At 40.5% G+C, this 23949-nt stretch overlaps 1 protein-coding gene across 4 annotated transcripts in view; it reads right to left on the bottom strand.

The window, feature by feature from the left end:
• AP4S1 (adaptor related protein complex 4 subunit sigma 1) overlaps window positions 1-23949 on the bottom strand; it is a 79935-nt gene that overhangs the window by 37602 nt on the left and 18384 nt on the right. The gene's annotated exons all lie outside the window — the stretch shown is intronic.

Genomic DNA, 23949 nt, shown 5'->3' with positions numbered 1-23949 from the left:
TCATTCATATAAACCCTTTACTCACTCCCACCCTCAATCAAAGGCATACGATGTAAGAAAATGTATGATGGCACTACTTGCCTACAAGCAACTAAATTGACCACCACCTCTCCAACTTGCTGATCACAACACCTGACTACAAAACCTTCATGAAAGAATTTAAAACATGTTATTCAGGAAATTCATCAAATGATCTAACCGACCTTTTCAATATATCCCCGGATCCTAATGACTCATCTAATAATCTATCTTGTAATTTTACTGGGTATGTTCAGATCACCTCTTTAGTAATCTGCCTAGAACGGCAAGGTATTGGCGGAATAAAAGACACTAATGTATATTTTAGTTCTATAGATTCATCCAGAGAGCTGGATTAAGGAAAATCCAGTTGATTCTGTTCTGTTGAAAAAGGGTTCTGGAAAAGCCAGGGCATAAAATGATTTACTCAAGAGCAAAGTAATAGTGGCAAGTCTCTATCCAGTAGGCTATAAGCAGTGGGCTGAGCTCCTGGTAAACACATATCCCTCTGAGCTCATTCTCAAACTTTTCTATACTGTCTCTATTAGAGCTTCAGCAAACTCTTCAGACCTTGAACATGACAGGTAATACTTCCAACTATTTTCTGCCATCAATTCTTAAATGTAATTTCTCCATATTTGGCCCTTTCATTCACAACATGATAACTAAAAGCTTCTCCACAGGTACTCTCCATAAAACTTGGAAGACAGTCTCTATAAGACCAATACATAAACATCCATCCTTTAGCGCAAATGATTGCTCCAACTGCCCTCCAATTGCCAATATTCCATTTCTGGCCAAATTAACAGAAAAAATTGTATTCAATCAACTGTCACCTTTTTTAGAACAAACGAACACATTGCATCCTAACCAAACAGGCTTTAGGCCTCATCATTCAACCAAACTATCTTTGCTAGGTCTCGTCACCTCAGTTCGATACTTCCTAGATCAAAGAAAATCAGTACTTTTGGTATTGGCGGAATAGAAATCTCTAATGTAATATAATGCAATCTTTAGACTTAACAGCAGCTTTTGACATGATAGACCACTCTTTGTTGTTAAAGAGACTTCAATCATTAGGAATCTCAGGCACAGCACTGGATTGGTTCAAATCGAATTTCTCCGAACGCATTTACCAGGTCAATCTTCCTGGTTCTGCTTCAGAACCATATGCACAGGATTTTGTGTTCCCCAGGGTTCTGTACTTTCACCCATGCTATTCAATCTCTTCCTTGCACCACTACTAACAATAACTCTATCAATTGGTTTTACTGTCTTCACGTAAGCAGAGGATATCCAGCTTCTTTACCCTATTCAAATGCAAAGCACCACTGAGATTCATGAAATCAATCAAAAACTTGATATAACTGTGATTGGCTTACAGAAAATATGCTCTCCATAAACATTGATAAGACCAAAGCCTTCTTCTTTCCAACAAGAAATAACAAATCTTTGAAGGCTCCAATCAGTATCAAATCGATCCCAATCAAGCTTGACACAACTCTGAAGCTTTTAGATGTCATCCTTGATTATAAGCTCTCTTTTAACAACAGATCAGCTCAGTCATTCGCAAATGTTTTTTCAAGCTTAAAATGATCCACTCCTTACATTCTCTTTTAGACACCAAACACTTACTATCCTTATTCATTCATTAGTAAACTCTCATTTAGATTACTGCAACTCACTCTACCAGATCATGCAAAAGGAAATTGAAAGGCTTCAAATCATATAAAATACAGCGGTTAAAATTATTTAAGTCAAAAAATATGATCATATTATACCGCCCTTAAAAGATGCACACTGGTTGCCAGTAGCACACTGGATTACATTTAAAATATTATTCCTCACATTCAAGGTACAATCTGATCATTCTCCAGCATTCATTGATAGTTTTTTGATGTTGTATACTACTTCAAGAATGCTTCGATCTACTCAACAATATCTTCTTACAATTCGCTCCATATGCCAAATAGCAGGCAAGCAGGAGGCAGAAAAGGAGAAGGAGAGAAAAGCAGGAGAGAACAGGAGAGGGGAAGAAGGAGCAAGAGAAGGCAGGAGAGAGCAAGGAGCATCGGCGAGAGGTAGCTCCGCCCACCCACCCCTGTCATTCACCGGAGCTCCTCCTTAAAAGGGGAGGGCCAACGGCGTTCAGCCGTTCGGTGCGCATTAAAGGCGAGTGTTAAAGGTGCTCACTTTAGCAAGAGCGCCTTTGCGAAGAGCCTTAAGAAGGGATGAGCAAAGAAGAATCACTAAGAGAGAGATCAAGATGGCGTCGGGAGCGGACGCCTGAGCGAGCTCTCCGCTCGTTCGTATCTGAATCTGAGTTGTCTTTTCTCTGGCGGTGACATGGGGAAGAGAAAAGGAGTTTCCTGCGTTGTCCCTCCGGCGGCTGAACCCCTTCAACGGTTGATTCAGACTTCGATAACGAGCGCTTTTGCTCGCATGGGTGAGGCGACCCCAGCTACTTCGGGAGGGAACCTGGATTTTTCGGCGGACCTCAGCGCAGAGAGTCGGACTACTCTAAGTCCGGACCAGAGGCTGGTTCCTCCCCAACCCGGAAGTGCACAAGTGCAGGGACTGCCTGGAAACCGACAGCCCCGAGAGGGAGAGAGTGATTCCAGCATCGGAGGGACATCCCTATCAAGCCTTTCACTGGAAGGAGGAGACGGAAACCACCAAGAATCCCCCTGCATTTTAGAAGAAGAGGTGAGAGGTGCCTCGGGAGGGAATACTATCTGTTTTGGGGAGATGAAGAAACCAGATAAGATAGACATGGAGGCGCTATGGCAGGCCATATCAGTCATGGATTCCAATCTCAAATTGACTTTATCTACAATTAAGACAGATTATGGAACTGTTTTCTCCAAGGTGGAACAACAAGGGGTGCTTCTCACTAATGTTAATGAAAGGTTGGAGAAACAGGAAAACAATTTGAGTGAAGTAAAAAAGATTCAAGTAGAATTGGTTAAGGAAAGATCTTATGTTTCCCGCAAGATGGAAAATTTCGAAAACCAACTGAGGAAAAATAATTTAAGAATTTTGAATTTTCCTAAATGTCCTATTATTTCACCAGTTGAGATGGTTAGGAAATATTTCCGAGAGACTTTAGCCATCCCATCAGAAAATTTACCTCCAATTGTTAGAGCTTACTATTTGAATTTAAGGAAAACACAAGGGGAATCCACACCTACAGAAACCCCAGTGGATAAAGCTGAGGACTTAAATTTGTCTTCATTTCTGGAAAATTCCCTTGAGGTTGTCATTCAAAGAACTACCATGTTGTTGACTTTAGTCTTGGAGAGTGACAGGGAATTTATTCTTCGTATGTATTTTCGACATATAAATGATAAGTTTTTGGATTCTAATGTACGAGATTTTCCAGATTTAGCTCAGAGGACCCAGAGACGTAGGAAGGAGTTCTTGTCCTTGAGGTCAAGGACCCTGGCTCTGGGGGCTACTTTTCTTGTTAAATTTCCTGCAAAGTGTTATGTATCTCTACAAGATAAAAATTTTCTTTTTTTTGAGCCCAAACAACTTTTGGAATTTATTGAATCAAAGGAGAAAATGGTAACCATGCCTAGTAATGTATGACCTGCCAGCTGGCTGTAATTGGGGAAGCTAATGCCGTGACCTTGATTAGTTGATTTGTGATTATATTTAGAAGTTTATTTCCTTTCTTGACCTTTTAATTGTGGTTTCAAATTGTGGACTAAATAAGATTTTATATTTTCTTTATAAATTTAGTTGAATACTGTTATTGGATCTTTTGCATTGTATAAAGTAATGCTTGTATTAAAATGGAAAATCTCATAAATAAATAATAAAAAAAAAAAAAGAAGAATCACTAAGGAAGAACACCTACACAGGCAAGTACAACAAGGGCAACAGGACAGACAAGCAGTAGATAAACAAACACAATAGTAGCAGAAGGCAATCGCAGCAGACACAGAGGACACACACAAGCAAAAGGGGTAGCAAATTTAAAATCAAGAAAAGGACCGAGGATGCTACACAGATTCCTACACAAGGAGAAGTCACTTCAGACCGGCAAGCAGACAGCAATGGATGCAGCAGACAGGCAGGATGTTGAGCTGCCCAGTTTTCTGCACCGTTTGCCATATGTATGACTACTTCCCCTCTGGGAGGTGGTCTTATGTATGCACTCGATGAGAGGAACTGGAGGGCCTGAAGATGCAAGTCAGGCTCCTGAAGGGCAGAATACTGGAACTAGAAGCACTCTGAGCAGTGGAAAAGGAGGACAAAGAGGCAGAGGCAATTTCCTGCAAAGTGTTATGTATCTTGTAGAGATACTTCATGACAGAGGAAACCATTGAGGAAGAAGTCAGGGAGTTAGAGAACTTCATCAAACAGGCATACAGGAAGGCCATGGAAAATCACCAACAACAGTGGAGCTGCCAAGATACACCTACAGTGAGCTAGGACCACATGGAGGACAAGTCTGATGCAAGCCACAAGGAAGACGAGTCTGATGCAAGCCAACGCCAGGATGAGGAAAGATGGAAATGCACAGAGGACATGGACCTATGGCTGGAGAGATGGTCATACACCAGGGACACGAACCTGCAGCTAGAGAGGCAAGAGAAGATAGAGAGGACAGCAATCATTGTGGGGGACTTCATCATCAGACAAATCGACAGCCACATAGCAGGAGGAAGACAGGATCGGCTAGTGACCTGCCTACTGGGAGCCAAGGTAGAAGATATAGTGAGCTGCATCGACAGGATCATCGACAGCTTGGAAGAGGAATACTGAAGAGGAAACATGGGTAACCTGAGCTTAGCCATGCGGTACCCCCCAAAAATCAAATAATTTACGCCTGGGCCAGAGGCATCAACGGAAGGTAAGGAGATACCTTACATTTGAGTTCAACATAACTAACCAAAGAGGCAATATGCCTGCAGAGTTAAGGTGCTGAATAGAATCTTCTTAGAAAAAAGGTCACTAAAAGCAGAATTGTAACCTCAATGTATTCTCGTGAGGAAAAATCATCAATGTTCTCTTTTTTTTTTTTTAAGGAAAAATACCACAATGTTGTACAGAGAAGTACACAATGCAGAAAAACAAATGAGGAGAAATAAAATTGCTGGTCTGAAGCTAATACTAGAGGACCAGCAAGAACCAACAGAGACTCAGAGTAAAAACCTGTTTATGGATTTTGAGAAGTACAACCCAGAGAAAATGTGCGAGAATAGTTTCTGCACTCAAGCCCATTGAAGGAAATATGAGTAGGAAGAAAAACACACCACGACCTTTCCTACAGAAATATAGAAGCATAATGGCAGAAAAAGTCAACAGACCAACTACTCTGTCCCTCCGCAGTAGTCCTGAACTCTTATCTTACTAAAAGCAAGAAGTAAAATAACTCTTGCAAGACCATTAAGAAATGGTTGAAGTACATTTTTTAAGTAAAGATCTCCAGGTAACTTAAAAAGATTCCAATGGTGAATCAAAAGTACAGGCTTTTGGCATCACCAAGGAGGAGTTTTGAGTTTTGCATGAGAAAGAGAGAAATTTCAAAAGAAGAATGAGTCTACAAAGATGTGACTATATTATATTGGTAAGAGAGGTGACCTAGGAGTAATCTAGATGTCACAACATGTAAACCATGGTATACGAGATCTCAGCATACTATAGAGAAGTGTAACAGGTAGAAACAGTAATGCATTGAATGAAGATCAATACAAAAACCAAGGATCTGTGACAAAGGTACTGCTTGATTTCAGTATTGGAACCATACCCAATGGTACTAAGAGATGCTGGAGTAAAAGGAAAAACATCCTAAAAAGGATGTAATGGCCTCCTCCTCTCCTACAGCCCTTCCCAAACCTCTGGGGTTTTTTGGTGCTTCTTTTGGATGAAGAGACACTGACATGATCATAATTGTCCCCTGAGGAAAGCGATAGTATCGCTGAAACTCGGATCCTAGTCGGGACTTTGACTTTGGAACTTTGACTTTTGGTATTTTGCTTGTTTTTAAATTTTTGATACAAACTGCTAATAAAGGAATTCTGACCACTCGGTTGGATTTGATATCTCCAGTGCCTCTTTTTGTCGGATTTCCTTTAGAATAAAAAAAGGAGATGGAGCAAAGGGTGTTGTGAATAATGTCCATTAAACAATAGGAGACACACGTGTTGGGAGAAATAGTTCAGAGCAAATTTATGAGCCTTCTAAACAGTACTTTATGAACATTGATGGTATAGTGGAAGGCTTGTTTCAGTAGAAAAACCTGGTTGATCCTGTTTAGAAGATAAAGCAGAGAACCATGCCATTTCAATGGTTAATATAGAGAATGTCCATTGATAACGCAGAAGTACAAAAGTAAACACTGCCTGTCTGCTTACTGTTTGTTTGGGGGTTTTTTATATGGTAAGGAATCTAACTTACAGACTCCACACCCATGTTAGATGCCCCATTTGTCTTTGCATATTTGTATCCAGATAACCAGGAAAAAAAACACTTTACAGGCTCTATCCTATGGTGGATTCCTGAAGCAGTACGGAAAGATAGTTTCAACGTGGATCGATTCTGGTTAATCCTGGTCAGAGGATAAAATAGAAAATCAGGCAGTGCCCATTATATTCTTTGTTTAAAACCATGGTAAGCAATCTAATCGAACAGGCTAATTGAACCCAAGTTAGATTCCCCCACTAGTCTTAGCGTGATTGAGTCCTCTTTTCAACTTATACTGATGCTCCAAGATAACAGCGACGCCAAATGTAATTAACATGAATTTCCATTCTCATGCAAGTTTGCAAAGCGGAGTCCTTAGGAAGATAAGTACAAAACTTCTGGAAATTAAGAAACTTGAGATCACTCACAAGAGGTGCAGAAGTGACAGAGATGAAAAATATCACTTTCCAAGTAAGATAGTTAAGATGAGTACAAAACATTGGTTTATTAATCAGGGAAAATGCATATAAAGTTTTGGTCAGATGGTATTATACCTGGGCTAAGCTGCATGGTATGTTCCCCACACTTCTGATCTCTGTTGGCAGTGTGGGAAGACTGTAGGACTTTTTTGCATGACTGGTGAGCCTGCTCTAAAATAAACATTTTTTAGACAAAACTGTTGAAGAGACTGGAACTGGCTGATGGGATACATGTCCAACGAGCTCTGAATTACAATCTGTTTAGCCTTGGCAATTGCCAAGTTAAAAAACAATCTGTTTAGCCTTGACAATTGCCAAGTTAAAAAATGGAGACGTCACCTGAGGAAAATTCACTTAGCAGCAGCAAAACACATCATCGCTCTGTTTTAGAAGTCTCAGGATGGTCCCTCACTCAAGGATAGAACTTTGAGATAAAGGTGTACATAGGGATGGGGTCAACAGAAACCCCCAAAGAAATCCATGGGAATTTGTGGAGATGGGGACAAAAGCATCATAGCACAGGGATGGGAAGGGACAAATCAAAAGTGAATGAGTATGGGAGAGGATAGACTAGAAGTGAATGGGTATGGGAGAAGATGGACACCAGATTATATCCTCATATACACAATGACTCAAAAACTTGACACCAACACCTCAGATTAAAAAATAAATAAATAAATAAATAAATAAAAAGAAGGAACCAATTTTGATAAAAACTGGTCCATGTGTTCAGCAATTTTGGCAATGAGGGAGACCACAAACTGGTGAGAATATTAATTGATTTTGCTTCAAATATTTTGGAAGAGTATAATCTCCACCAAGCTGGTCTCATCTGTGTGATCAATAATGCAGCCAATACGAGAGCAGCATTTTAAGATGAGTACAGGATAGGTTGCACAGATCATAAACTCAGTCTCATACTCTCTCATGGACTCCAGCCATCAAAAATTGAAGCTGATCTGAAAGTCCTCCCCAATGAGATAAGAGAGATTATATCATTGTACAAAATCAACTGTTCACTGAAGAAATGAGTAAACACACACACGCAGTCTAAGAGTCGGGATGGAGGCGCTGCCAATGGCTAGCTCCGAGTCCCTTTTATTATGCTTCTAAGCTAATGACATCATAGTACCTCCCTCGTTTATACATTTAATGATTGGTGGATACATGCTTTTACATCGTGATCACCCTCCCGATCACCCTCCCTTTACTTTGTGCTTTACCTCGTGATCACCCTCCAACTCAGCACTTAGGCAAGGGCCTGATTAACACGTGGACAGAACCTGAGTTTTTGCACGTATGCAATGCAATGCAATGCCTGTCAGCTGATGTCCTTTCCAGGCTCTACCCTATGGTGAACCAGGTGCAAACAAGCAATTCCTGACCAAATTGTGCATAACTGATAACTCCTTGCTGGCAGAAGTTGTTATGGAGTTGGAACAATTTGACGAGGCTACAAAGGAACTGTCGACACATAATAAGCCTCCACTACATCTTGTGGTCCCTACAAATATCTGTTGAAATGGCATCTAACAAGTGCAAGCTCAGATAGCCATGTGATAGCATCCTTAAAAATTATCTTGCAGATCACCTGGACTGCTATTCTAGAGTTACAGGGACACACACTTGGCAGCAATGTTGCTGGATCCAAGGCTGAAGGGTCATTTAGATCTGATGACATTTGAAGGATATAATAGCACCATAAACACACTGCAAATCTGTAGTTGAGGTGCAGCCAAATGTAGATCAAGCTGTAGTTGAGGTATAGCCAATTGCTGAACTGTCAACAAAACATCCAAAACAGGAAGAATCAAAGGCAGATTTTGGGGGGAGACTTATTCAAGAGCCAGGAAAACAGTTTCAGTGAGCAAAGAAGTGGATACATACATATTGAGTCTGGACAAGAAATTCTGCTTGTTGCTTATTAACTACTGGCAACAGAGGTCCCATGTGTAGCCGAAACGGACATGTTGCCTGTTTGGAAGTCTTGCCACCAGCACATCATAAGAACGTTCTTTAGCTGCAGAATGTGCAATCAAGGAACATACAATGGAACTGGCTCTGTAGATGGTTTATTATTTTTACATAGTCTGAAATGATTGTTTTTTTCGCAATCCGTGTTGTTGGTTTCACAATTGATATACTACCTTTCAGGATAAAGTCAAAGCAGTTTACAATGTCAATAAAATTATAGTTTATAAAGGATTAAAAAAACCCAAAAAACTATAATGTAGTAAGACAGAAAAGAAAATAATGAAAAAAAAGGAGAAAAAAAAAAAAAATATTACACATAGTAGAAGTAGTGCCACCACTCAAGTGAAATAGAAATTTCCAGGGAAGGCAATGAAAAATAAATTGAAATAAAGATTGCTTATTAACATTTTTTTTTCATATTTAACAAAGGTATGCCTATTGTTTTGTGTTACATTTTAACAAGTTATGTTTTGTTTGAATTTTCGAGAACTTTTAAATGCAGGTTTGGTACAGAGAAGGGAAAAGAAAACTACGGGGATAGTGAGAGGATGGTTGCAATATGATAGGGATAGGGTGGGGATGGAATATAATTACCTGGGGATGGGTGGGAATGGGTCCCTGCGCAAACCTCAAAGTTGAGATTCAAACATATGGGAGAAATTGACAGATAAATAAAGAGGTCTCTGGTAAAAATTATGAAGAACGAGTTTGATAGGTTGGGGGGATGTGAGAGGGAGAGGCTCAGGATGGGGTAGTGGGGTAATGATTTGGATGTTTGACAGATTTGCAATATTTGTTATGTATCTGTCTGCTTTTTGCAAAAACTGGTAAAACTCTATTGAAAACAAACCAACAACAACAAAACAAGTTAGCAAATCTACCCTTTTATTTGATATGCTGGTTCTAGTCATAAATACGGAAATATTACTTCATTTATTGTTATGCTTCACAAATCTTATAAAGTCATGATTCCATTTTATACTTGAAAATTTATATGATTCCCAGACAATTACCAAAACAAGCTTCAAATTTTAGAAAAAAAAAGTACATGCATAATACATTAATTATGGGGTCTTTTTATTACATTACAGTACAAATATATGGTTACTGTGTATCAGCAGCAAAAATTAACATGCAGTAACTGCAAAACCTCTGCATTAACTGTTGGGGGCTTTCCTAATATCTCCTCATGCATGTAACAGAGAAAAAAATCTATCACATATTGCATGCATAAAGGGCAATAGATGGCACCCCAAATTAGGCACTGTTAAGATTTGTGCTACACTAGTATTCTGCAAAAGGCGATCTGCACAGAGTGGCATTTGTAGAATACCAGCGTAGTGCACTTCTTGCACCAAACTTTGGGCATGAATACTTACACCTGCCAAAAGCTGATGTGAATTATTCATGCCCAACTCATGGCAGTTAAGTGCACAAATGCAGATATTCTACAATGGTGCGGCTAATTTCTGTTTTTTGAAAGAAAAGCATACTGATTGAATAGACCTGACTATGTTTTGATATCGGGCTGCCTTCACGGAGGTTTTTATGCCTATGAAGAGACACAGAGGTTTGTGAGGATATTTGTAATCCCAGTCCACACCTTGAGGCTTTTCCTCCAATTTAAGCTATTTTGTAGGGATTAATGCATATTGTGATGATATGCATATTAGGACATATTTAAGTAGAAAAAAAATTGGACAAGAAAAAATGAAAAAGAGAAATACAATAAAAATTATTTAGAAATACATATTTATTGATAGTTGGAAATTAATGATGGAAATGTCTCTGTCCTACCCATTTCCTATGGCCACGCCCCCTTTCAAGTTCCATGCTATGAAATTTAATCTCACATATTGTAGAACAGGACTTAGGGAGATCTGCACATAACTCCTAATTATTGTCAATTAAGTTCTTGTTAACGCCAATAATTGATTGTTAGCACTAATTGATTAATACGATTATAAGCAGATCTGGGATCGGCACCCAAATGTGAGCGACCTACCTTTACAGAATATGGAAGGTAATGCAGATGCGCTTAAAACCACATACTAGGATGGTGGTAAGAGTTTTGTATTATCTGTTGTGGCTATAGTTACCATGTACTAAGTTGTTGTGTGTTAACTGTAAGGCACAATTCATGCCTACTCCCTACCCCCTTCCACATTAGAAACATAGAAACATAGAAATAGACGGCAGATAAGGGCCACGGCCCATCTAGTCTGCCCACTCCAATGACCCTCCCCTACCTATCTCTGTGAATAGATCCCACGTGTCTATTCCATTTGACCTTAAAATCAGGCACGCTGCTGGCCTCAATGACCTGAAGTGGAAGACTATTCCAGCGATCAATCACCCTTTCAGTGAAAAAGAATTTCCTGGTGTCACCGTGCAGTTTCCCGCCCCTGATTTTCCACGGATGTCCCCTTTTGCCATGGGACCCTTGAAAAATAAGATACCTTTCCTTTTTTGTTCTGCTTTTCTATATTAAATTGTATTTCACATCCCCTTTTTACCTTATGTTATGAATATGATGAGCTAATCTTTAACCCTATTGTATTGTTCAAAGTTTGTATTGTATTGTTTCCCATTGAATGTATTTTAAATTGTTCATCGCTTAGAACTATGATTAAGCGATTAATCAAAAGAATTAATAAACTTGAAACTTGATATCTTCTTCCACCTCGATGCGGCCCGTGAGATACTTGAACGTCTCGATCATATCTCCCCTCTCTGCGTTCACAAGGGCAATTCTATAATTCATGTGCATTAGTATGTAAAATGTTAGCACATATCCAAGTTAGTGCTAGAAGAGAGCCTAAGCGCTAACTGCAAATAACCACTTAACTTAGATCCTGCATATTTACAAAGGGAGCTTACACATGGGAGGAGCATGGTCAGGACATAGGCAGGGCTCCTACTTCAAGTTCAAGTTCAAGTTTATTCGTACTTAATGGATCGCTTATTTAGTTTGCTAAGCGATGTACAACGTAATAACAATATACAGATAACATATAAGTGCTGACGTACAAAATGGAATTGACAATGTGAGTTAAAACTGACGAGAGTCGTGTGGGAAAAAGGGAAGAAGTTACAATCTTTGAATAGAAGAGGAAGAAAAACATGAATGGGAAGAACACAAGGGAGGGTAAATTTAGCTTCATAAATAGCAATTATTAAATGAAAAGCAAAGAATCATATACTCCATCTCCAGAAGATTGCTTACAATAAAAATAGGTCTATAGAAGTAGTGGGTAACCTGTACAATAATGTAATACTTCATGTCCCTGCCACACTTAGGGCTCCTTTTACGAAGGTGTGCTAGCATTTTTAGCGCATGCACACGATTAGCGCGTGACATAGCGTGTTCTAGCTGAAAAACTACCTAGCGGCTAGTGCATGTTGCATTTGAGTGCATGCTAAACGCGCGCTAAAACTGCTAACGCACCTTTGTAAAAGGAGCCCTTAGTTGCCAGCGCCAAGGCTGGTGTAACTGCGAGTACCTATAAGTTATGTGCGTTGATAGTGGGGTTATGTTAGGATTCTATAAAGGGACCTAAGTGTAACAAGGCGTGTCTAGGTTGCGTTATAAAATAGGCACCTACCACACAACCTCAAGGCATTTAAATGGAGGCACCCAGTTACAGAATTGCCACCTTAATGCACAAATTAGCACATTAAGGAGCAAGACACCGTGGTCATTGTTACTGAGGTTGTGTGCCGAGTTAGCATGTGTTGTTTAACACACGTCAGTAAAAAGACCCCTACAAATTGTAGTAATATGTAACAACATAAGTGACTTTGCAGTTAAGTAAATATCAGAGGTACTTCACTCTCAATCAGCTCTTTTTTTCCAACCAATTGCCTTTCTTAACCTTGCCCCGTCCAATTCAGTGGTGTAGATACAAGTGGGCAAGGGCTCACCCATTTTGGGTTCAAGCCTATTCAAAATTTTTGCCTACTTGCCATAGGTGTCCAGAATAAAACGTTTGGGGAGGCTATGCCTCCCCAGCCCCTATAACCTACCCCACCTCCCTCCCACTGCTGCCCTTGCTGCTGCTGCTTCTTTAGACCAGTAGTATTAGTGGCAAAAAAAAAAAAACCCCATAAAGCAGTCATGAGGCTGCAGTCTGCCATGTCATCTTCATGTTGCAGTGCAGAACTGGCAGCCATGCAGTGCAGCCCCGTAATTGCTTTACATTTTGCTGCTGCTGATCCCAGGAAGCAGCAAAAGCTGTGGTGTCAGAGCGCAGGGGAAACAGAAGATGCCAATGGTGGTCAGGATGAGAGATAAAAGACCCTGGATGAAAGGAAGAGAGAGAGGGGAGGGAGGTGCTAAATAGAGGAAGGGTGAGGGAAAATGCTGGATAGGAGGGAAAGGGAAAATATTGGATGAAAAGGGGAAAGAGAAAGAGGGGAGATACAGAATGAAAGGGGGTAGAAAGAAAGAGGGGCAATTCTAGATGGAAGAGGGTAAGAGATAAAGTGGAAATGCTGGATGGAAGGAGCTAATGCTTAGTTAATTTCACATCTGTCTGTTTTATTACATCATAAGACTTATACTCCATCTCCAGAAGATTGCTTACAATAAAAATAGGCTCTATTGAAGTAGTTGTGTGCTTGATTTAAGAATTTAAACAGAAATCATTCATGAACCCACTAGATTATCCTTAGCCCTCCTATTGGGAACCACTGATGAACTTTCTGCCCCTGCTAGTAGTATTCAAAATTGAATTATTGTTTAATCTTCTCTAAAGATGTTTTAAAGATTGTTATAGTAGCTTTCCTCCCTTGTCAGCAAAAGCAGAGGTGAAACTAGATTGTCCTTCCAACAGAACAAAGCAGTCCATGATGTAACAATGCCCTAAAGATGTCCCAGGGAGTTCACAATCCACCTGAGTCTACAATTCATTGCACAGGCAGGAGCTACTTTCATTGATCCTGAATTGTGAACATGGAATTCGCCCTTAAGAGAGTGGCTTGAATGAAGGCTGCCAAACATAACTTTCCTGGCTAAGAGCAAATCTGAAATACACAGAAGATGAGGCTGCACCAAAATAAGTGTAAAGAATGCTTGGAATGCAAAAGAAATTTCAGGAATCTGGGAGTGGCAGGTACAGCACTAATAACACATTTACTTGGAATAATCCTACTTTAGCCAAACCACACCAACTACAAGAAATAACTACAAAGCAAAAGTGGGACAGAAACAAAAACTTTTAGATTTGTTGCAAGTACTTAGAACTGATAACTAAGCTGCTTTGTTACACTGACATATATCCTCTCTTTTCAATTAAAATGGATCTCCAAACTAGACCATATTGATGGAGAGCTTGTGAGTTTTATGGGATGTGTATACACATAAACGTCCTCTGTGTTTTAAACATGCTTTGAAGGTGTTTGTTATTTATCTATCTATATTGATCTATCTATATATCTATATATATTGTGACAGGGAAGCTCCTATCACAGCTAAAAAGACTGCTAGCCCAGTCAAAAGTACAGCCCTCAAATCTGCAATCCCTAAAATAAAGCCTATATACCCTGCTAAAAGCCCTAGTTTAGTACAGCAAGAGAGAAGGGAGAACAGGCAGGTGATGTCACAGCCAGAAATTCAGGCAGGGAGGGCACACAAAACACTATCTATCCCCTATTATTCCTTTCCCAGAGCTATGGAGAAACATAAAATCAACCCAGAGGGGGGGTAGAGTTAACCATGGAGTCTTGCAGGCACTTCAGCTAGAGAAAAGATTGCAAGTGAATAAATTAACTCCAGCTGTTTCAAACAGGGCAGGCAGAGCAAGGCACATGAGGGCAAGGTCCATACTTCTCTTATCCACCAGAAAAGAAGTTTTTCTCCAGGTCAGCCAGCAAGGGCAGAAAGCCTGATTCCAGGAAGATACAGTAGCTTTCCAATTAAGCCTTGGGAGGGAAGGGCTGGAAGTTTGTTATGATGATGAAGAAAACTGCTCAGAAAAGCTCCCAAGCAGTCAGAGAGGGGAGTGGGAGATAGAGAAGTTAATGGAAGCCTGGAGTCCTAGTGATACAGAGTATGAAATGTACAATGAAGCTGGCCCAGAAGAAAGTGTGCTGGAGGAAGCCATGGACCTATGAAAGAACAGTGTGAGGCTGTTTTCTTCCTCCCAGTAATGAGTCAAGTCTCTGCCCATAGAAACCTGTGCTAGAGTAATGCTATAGGTAGTGACAAGGCAGCAGTGCCTAACTAAACCGTGTTTAAACCTCACCTAGCAAAGTCTCCAAAGAACCAAAGCTAAAGGACTTTTAGATCATGATAGAGGGCTATAAAATACTGAGTAGAGTGAAAAGAGTAGATGTGAATCGCTTGTTTATTGTTTTCAAAAATATTAGGATTAGGTGGCATACGATGGAAGCTACTACGTAGTAGATTTAAAATAAACCAGAGAAAATATTTCTTTACTCAATGTGTAATTAAACTCTGGAATTCATTGCTGAAGAATGTGGTGAAATCAGTTAGCATAGCAGGTTTAAAAAAAGGTTTGGATAATTTCCTAAAAGAGAAGCCCATATGCCTTTATTGAGATGGCTTGGGGAAATCCACTGCTTATTCCTGATAAGCAGCATAAAATCTTTTTTACCTGTGACCTGGGTTGGCCACTCTTAGAAATAAGATACTGGGCTTGATGGACCTTCAGTCTGTCCCAGTATGGTAATTCTTATGTTCTTAGCCCATCGGGTCATTTGAGCAGCATATTAAATGTAATAAAGACCAAATAAAATGCAATTGACATATCCCAAGCTTCATGAATTTTCGAGTAGGATTTTCTCTGAGGCATCATAAGTAGTAGGAGTCAGAGTCCATTTGTGTCTAGATTCCTTATTTTGCCCTTGGATTTTAGGGAGGTTTTTCATGTTAGGGAAACAGAAGTAAAGATGTGAATTGAGGTAGATGGGTGAACAGAGGTACCTAGGGCAAGAGGTGGACAATAGGAACCTGCTTCTTGGTATGATATTTGAAGTGGAGAAGAAAGGGCTGTGCATATTTTGAAGGACACCAGAATTATAGTGTGTGAATGTTGGTGTATGTGTGCAAAACTGGATATCAGTTGTAAGTAGGGTGTCTTGGGCAGTGCTACAAAGGGTCACCTGAAGCACCGCTATTGCTGCATCCAAATATTTGCCACCTAAGGTGACTAATTATAGGATGGTCCTAAGAACCAGCTCTAAAGAGACCTAGCACAAAATATCTTAGTCCAGACTGAAGAGTATAGCAGTATCAGACCTGTAGAAGGTCCCTGATCTACCTCTAAATGGTCACCTGGGAGGTTTATACCATAAAGTTGCTTTTGGTGTTGCCCTATTATATCTTGCTAATAGATTTGTTATTGTGGCATAAGAACATAAGAAGTTGCCCCCGCTGAGTCAGACCAGAGGTCCATCTTGCTCAGCGGTCCGCTCCCGTGGCGGCCCATCAGGCCTAGTGCCTGAACAGTGGTCCCTGACTAATTTTGTAACTTACCTCTAATCCCATCCCTATAATCTACCTCTACTCTTATCTGTACCCCTCAATCCCTTTGTCTTCCAAGTACCTATCCAAAACTTCTTTGAACCCCTGTAGCGTGCTCCTGTTTATCACATCCTCTGGTAGCGCGTTCCATGTATCCACCACCCTCTGGGTGAAAAAGAACTTCCTGGCGTTTGTTCTAAACCTCTCCCCTTTCAATTTCTCTGAGTGCCCCCTTGTACTTATTGATCCCCTTAATTTGAAAAATATGTCCCTGTCCATTTTTTCTATGCCCTTCATGATCTTGAAGGTTTCTATCATGTCTTCTCTAAGTCTCCGCTTTTCCAGGGAGAAAAGCCCTAGTTTTTTCAGTCTGTCAATATATGAGGTCCTCCATGCCCTTTATTAGCTTAGTTGCTCTTCTCTGGACCCTCTCAAGTACCTCCATGTCCTTCTTGAGGTACAGCGACCAGAACTGAACACAGTACTCCAGGTGCGGGCGCACCATAGCACGATACAGTGGCAGGATGACTTCCTTTGTCCTGGTCGTGATACCCTTCTTAATGATACCCAACATTCTGTTTGCTTTCCTGGAGGCCGTGGCACACTGCGCCGACGCCTTCAATGTTGTGTCTACCATCACTCCCAGGTCTCTTTCAAGGTCGCTCACCCCTAGGTCTGATCCCCCCATTTTGTAAGTGAACATCGGATTTTTTTTCCCTATATGCATGACCTTGCATTTCCCTATGTTGAAACTCATTTGCCACTTTTTGGCCCATTTTTCCAGTGTTGTCAGATCTTTTTGGAGATCTTCGCAGTCCTCCATGTTATTGACCTTGCGATATAGTTTGGTGTCATCCGCAAATTTAATAACCTCACATTTTGTTCCTGCCTCCAGGTCGTTAATGAATATATTGAATAGGAGCGGTCCCAGCACGACCCCTGTGGAACTCCGTTCGTGACCCATTGCCAGTCTGAGTAATGTCCCTTTACTCCAACCCTCTGTTTCCTGTCCGCCAGCCAGTTTTTGATCCATCGGTGGACCTCCCCTTGCACTCCATGGTTCCATAGTAGAAAATCTCATGCCCTAGTTATGTTCCCTTCAGCCAAGGGCTGTAAAAGTAAAATACATCATGGGCATTGTCTTTCCTACCAAGCAGTTTACTATGACAAAGATTTCCGTCCATTATTAATTAGATCCGCGTCTTATGAACACTTCAGAAAACTGTTGAAAACTTTTATTTTTTCTAAATTTCTGATTAATTAGGTTTCTGTATATCATATTATTCCTGTATTTTCTCATAGCATAATCTTTTGTTAACTGCATTAAACTTACGGTTATGAGGTCTAGAAATCTGCTATTATGTTATGTTAACAGAAATCTTGATTAGGTAGTGTTTACTATACAATTCCTATTCCTTTATTCTTTTTGTTTGTATTTTGTCTATAGTTGCATTTTTAAGAACTATTTGACTACTGAGTTTTGGGGGTCTCGGTGTCCATAGAAATCACCAGAAAATAGCTTGCAGATCAGGGTACTTGCACAAAGGCAAGTGGGAACTCACTTGGTGGATAGGAGTTTGCCAGTGTAAGGTACTTTAAGCAATCGGAACCTTAGCAGTGCTTAGGATGGGGTTATATGCTAAGTGGTATTTAGGACAAATTTTTGCATGCAGTTATTTCATCGAATGTACTTGAATCGAATGTACTTGAATCGAATGTACTTGACTTTGCTAATATGATTAATATCTTAGAGGAACTTAACTACATATCCCAAGCTTCATGAATTTTCAAGGATTTTCTCCGAGGCATCACAAGTAGTAGGAGTCGGAGTCCATTTGTGTCTAGATCCCTTATTTTGCCCTTGGATTTTAGGGAGGTTTTTTATGAGTAACAAATGCCCGTTATACTTCACAGTGAAGAAGTGGAATACAAACTTTCAGCGTGGAGATTTTGAGATCGAAGATGTAGCAAGGTCTGGGAGGCTTCAAACAGTGTAAACTTTTGAAATTGTTGACCATGTCCATGACCTGATTTTGGCAGATTGGAGAATATTGGCAATTGCTGAGACACTATAGATATCCAGGGAACGTGTTGGGTGTACAATCCATGAGCAGCTGGGTATGCAGAAGCCGTCAGCCAAGTGGGTGCCTAATGTTTGAATGCTGATGAGAAATGACATTGAGTGGACACTTCCAAGTTCATTTTGCAGCATTTTGAGTGAGTTGGTGCCAACTTTTTGTAACAATTAGTTATTGTTGATGAAACATGGTTACACCATTATGATCCTGAGACAAAACAACAGTCCATGCAGATGATTGTATTCAGGTTTTCCAAGGCTAAGGAAATTTAAGATCCAAAAATCAACAGGAAAGGTCATGATCACAGTGTTTTCAGATCAGGAAGATATTATAATGACTGTCTTCCAAGGGGCCAAACAGTTAATCAGAATATTACTGCAACTTGCTGTGCCGATTAAAGGAAGCATTGAAAGAAAAAAGGAGAGGGAAGCAGTGAAAAAGAGTTCTCTTTTTGCAAGACTATGCACCTGCTCATAAGGCTGGCAAAATGATGGATGTTTTGACGCAGTTGGTGTTTCAGTGCAGATCACCAGATCTTGCTCCATCTGACTATTTTCTGTTTCTAAACCTTAAAAAGAGTTCAAAAGGGTGACAATTTTCAAGTGATTCAGAGGTGACTGCAGCAGCGGAGCAATGACCAGACACCAGATTATTTTTTGGAAGGGTTACAGAAACTTCAGACATGGTGTGCCAAGTGTGTTGAATTTAGGAGTGAATATGTGAAATAACTTGTAATTTTCAAGGCTCCACGTCATTCCCTTCTTGATTGGGTTGAGAACGTTACAGCACCCCCTCGTATTACAACAAGCACTACAGTACCCCCTGAAATTTGCGGGGGTTCCATTCCAGGAGCACCCACGAATTTCGAAAAACTGCAAATGTTGGACACAGTTTAGGAGCGGATCGGAGGTGAGAGAAGGCGGGTGCCTATGTAAGTCAAGAGAACTTAAAAACAGTTTGTCTTGTAGAAAATGAAACCATCACAAGAGTAGGAAAGGAATAGATCCGATACCGAGAAACACCAGAGTTAAAAAAAGAGCTTGTTCAGATAGTGTATACTCACCTGGATGTGGGGAACTTTTGTTTGTCACTGATCCTTGGAGCTTGCGAATTAGGGGTAGCGGCGGGTGCCTACGTAAATCATTTGTAATATTTTCTGACAGCTTCTTCCGGGAACTAAAGTCATGCTACACCAATCAGGATCTGTTTTGACACGCTATCTGGAACATCAAATCAGCTCCTGATTGGTGTAGCATGACTTTAGTTCCCGGAAGAGGTGGTCAGAAAATACCATGAATGACTGAGTCTGCAAATCGCAGACCGCAAATTCGCGGGGGGGGGGGGGGGAGTACTGTATATACAGTAGTGAGTGCACTTGTTATTACACAATTATATTATTCTTAACCCAATGAGGAAACTTAATAAACATCAAAAGCTCACTAAAAATATAAGCTAAAATTAGCTTTAAAAATGTTATTACAAAACTGAAAACACTCCAATAATTAACAATAAGTCCCTCAAAATCTTACTGCTTTAAGTCCTCTCAATGCCTCTTATACAGATTTATTGAACCCAAATCCATATATATTCCAGAAGGTTCTCATCAGTCTATAAAAATGTTTTTCTATATGACTCCCATAATAATGCTGAGGCTTTTCCCTACTCTCTGGTTTCCTTTAATTGGTGGCATGTGATATGAATTGAATTATTTGATAATAGATAAGCTCTTGCATTATGAGTCTTTATATTAGGTCTTTTTCTAATCTTTCCATGGCCTTGGATATTTGACAACTTGCTATTAAACTGCAAATTCATTAAATAGATATACATCCAAACATCTAATCATTCAATCTTGTTCAATGCATTTACCCCTCCCCCTTTTTCAAAGCTGAGTTAGGCTTTTTTATTGCGGCCGTGGAGGTATTAGCTCCAATGCTCATAGAATTCCTATGAGAGTCAGAGCTAATACCGCCACAGCCGGTGATAAAAAGCCTAATGCAGCTTCATAAAAGGGGGGAGGGGGTTATTAGTCTTGCTTAACACAGTTCTGTGTTTAATTTCCGTATCTTCAGGAGCCAAGACTAGTTATGGCATATATTGGGACTTTCATTCAAAGCTGCCTCTAAAATATAATCATATAATACTTACATCGCATAAATACAACCCAAAACTCCTAACAATACAAAAATTAATTTTTCATATCTTAGCATTAACACACTCAAACAGTCACAAGAGTAACGGTCTTGTTCTCACGTCCCTAGCTAAGGTGATGAATGCTAGCACGTAACAGAACCCAAAAGATAGATATTGTTTGTATAAAATGTAGGAGATGCCTTGGGTCAAATATTTTGGTCTTTTGGATGTATTCAGATTTTGGGAGCAGGTACATCGGTACACTATTAGTGTTGCATAAGCAAATTTCATTAAGTCTTCAATTGTTTTTTATTCTATGATTGCTCTTCCATCAGATGTTCCACTAGTTCACTAGAAAAACAATTGCTTTATTACATGTTTCTTTTGGCCAGGAAATGTATTTTGCTGCAAGTGATTTTCCACTGACTGGTTGAACTTGGTCTATGCTCTGATGGTATTTGAATGTTACAGAGTGGGCTGGAAAGATGCTAGTCATTGGGTCTAAGTTTCAGAAAATATGGGAACCCCTCTGGAGGGTAATGGCACATCGGGCTCACAGTGGGTTCTTAATTATTAAATAAGAAGGTCTTGTATTTCTCTGTTATACAGTTAGATCTGAATCCGTCGTAAGAAACTTTTTTGGATTCAGGGTAGGAAGAAAGGGAGTCAGCAACTGGTAAAGGAATCCACATAGGAGGGGGCCATAGTGTTTATATTTGGGGGAAAGTATTTCTGATATTATAGTTAGTTATAATTTTATGTACAGAGAACAGATCCTCAGAGATTTAAACAACTAGGTGCCTATTTAATTTAGCACAAAATTTGAAAAACACAGTGTGTAATTGGGATTTCTAATCCTAGGGGATAATTAGTTGGAATTTTAGGGTTTATTTTTTTAGGGCAATCAGGAGTTATCTCAAAGTCAGAAAAACAGGTGCTGTGAAAATTTTCTGGCTATTTAGGAGGATTCCATTCAATGACCCAAAACACAATTTTCTAACATCAACCTCTTCTTCCAACCCCAGATGGAGGCTTTAGAAAAAAAGATTGTTTAAAATCTAAGATGGCCACCACTAGCGAATTTGCACCACAAACAGCCCGTGGGGGCTCCCCTGAAGTTAAAAAATTCAAGGAAAGGGGTTTTGGAGGTGGAGAACTTATCTCTGGCCCCAGAAACCCTTAAAAAAAATCAATTTTTGTTACACCCCTACACCAATTTTCTGCAAAGGGAATAATGAACTGTACTCACTGTGCTGTGCTGGTGCCTTCCTGAAGGGAGAACATTTTCTATCTCAAATCCTTCTAGAAGGGGTCTAAAACTGGAGATCTTCAGGCTGCCAATCAAACTGGTACAGAATATGACCTCAAGCCCCAAGAAGCCTCGTGCCGCGAGGGGGGAAGGGGTGTGTGTGTGAAAATGCAGCCAAGTCTCTGAAGCTCAGAGGGACTAACACATGGGCCTCGTAGCCTGCGCACAAGTCTCTGATAAATCAGAAGACAAGCTAGTTCCCAGGGGAATGGTTCCCATACTTCCAAAATTCACAAAGCAGGCTGGCTCAGCAGGTACACCTGGGGGTTGCCCTACAAGCTGCAGACTGCCCATGTAGAACCCACGTCCTCTCCCAGGCAGAGCTACACAAAATTGGGGACACCTAGGTACTGAAGCCTCATAAAATGGATAAAAAAAATATACCCAAAAATAATAAAAAACGAACTGGGCAGATCAGAATACACCTTCACAGCTCACTTGCAAAAGGAAAAACTGGAGAGAGCACTATACTCCACTGGTGAAGGAGGAGCTGAAAGATGTGATTGACATCCTTCTGCAAGCAGCTCTCAACCAGAGGTAATTCACTAGAGTACAGACTCCTATGTTTTTGCTACAGAATTAGGAAATGGAGAATACAGAAAACTGACCAAGAGGGTACTGAATGACAAAGGGATGAAACGATAAGAATAATGGGAAGAGAATACTAGAGAGAGAATGAAGAGAAGACAGGTAGTGGGAGAAGGCTGTGAGATCATCTGGCAAGGGGCAGCAACAGAAGAGAGAGAAAATCTAAAGGGTTTGTGAAACCAGGAGTGGTTTCTGGTAAGGAGAGATGGCAAAGTAGACAATGATGGAAGGGAAAAGGGACAATCATACACAGAAGGTGAAAAAATGAAAGCAATTAATTTTGCAGAATTGTTCAGGTCAATATTCAAAGCGATTTAACTGGACAGAAACATCTCCTGGCTTATTAAATTGTTTATTCAGGGCAACCTGATCATTTTCAGTGGCATTTAACCACTTAGTCCTGTTTAAAATGTTTCTGCCTTTCTTTCCCTCTCCCCCTCCCTGCTTGTCTTTCTTTCTTTTCTCTCCCCCTGCATCCCCAAGCCATCGCGCCTATTTCTCCACTTCCCCGATTCTTTCCCTACCCCCCCCTAAGCCACCACGTCAAGTTCTCCCTGCTGCTTCCCTGAGCCAGGCCTGGCGTGTACAAGCGCCGGGCCCACAAGACTTCACCTCCTTCCGGGGAGGAAGTTCCAGGCCAGCCAGGCAAACGATTGGCTGGCCCAGAACTTCCTCTCCGGAGTGAAGTCTTGTGAGTCCGGCGCTTGTACGCACCAGACCTGGCTCAGGGAAGCAGCAGGGAGAAAAAGATCGCAAAAGCAACGCGATCGACTCGCTTTGCCTTTGCGATCTACTGGTCGATCGTGATTGACCATTTGGGCACCCCTGCTGTAGAGTTACAAAACTGGAGTTTTTCTTTTTTGTTTTATATCTACCCCTTCAAGGCTGTAGGATGGAAAGGATGGAAGATTTTATTTCTCTTTGCATTCTGGAAATTTATGGGAATGATATTCAGCTAGTGCAGGGGTAGGCAATTCCGGTCCTCGAGAGCCACAGGCAGGTCAGGTTTTCAGGATATCCACAATGAATATGTATCAGATAGATTTGCATGCACTGCCTCGTTGAGATGCAAATCTATCTCTTGCATATGTATTGTGGATATCCTGAAAACCTGATCTACCTGTGGCTCTCGAGGACCGGAATTGCCTACTCCTGAGCTAATGGAACTCGGTGTTTTGTTAACAATGTTTATGCCCAGAAATTTAATGTTGAATTTGATGTTGAATGATCAAAATTGTTAATTATCATTTGTATTTGGGGGTTTTTTCAGAGATGACTTTAAAATATTCAATGTCACCTCAGTAACAACTATACAAAAAGAGACAAATATACCCCCTCCCCTTTTACTAAACTGCGATAGCAGTTTTTAGCACAGGGAGCTGCGCTGAATGCCCCTCGCAGCTCCCGACGCTCATAGGCTCCCTGCGCTAAAAACCACTATCACAGTTTAGTAAAAGGGGGCCATAATGC

The sequence above is a fragment of the Geotrypetes seraphini genome, chromosome 7 (assembly GCF_902459505.1).
Source record: "Geotrypetes seraphini chromosome 7, aGeoSer1.1, whole genome shotgun sequence".
In the NCBI taxonomy this organism is placed as follows: Eukaryota; Metazoa; Chordata; class Amphibia; order Gymnophiona; family Dermophiidae; genus Geotrypetes; species Geotrypetes seraphini.
Note: the sequence above shows the minus strand (reverse complement) of the source record. Positions and strands in the feature narration are given on the sequence as shown.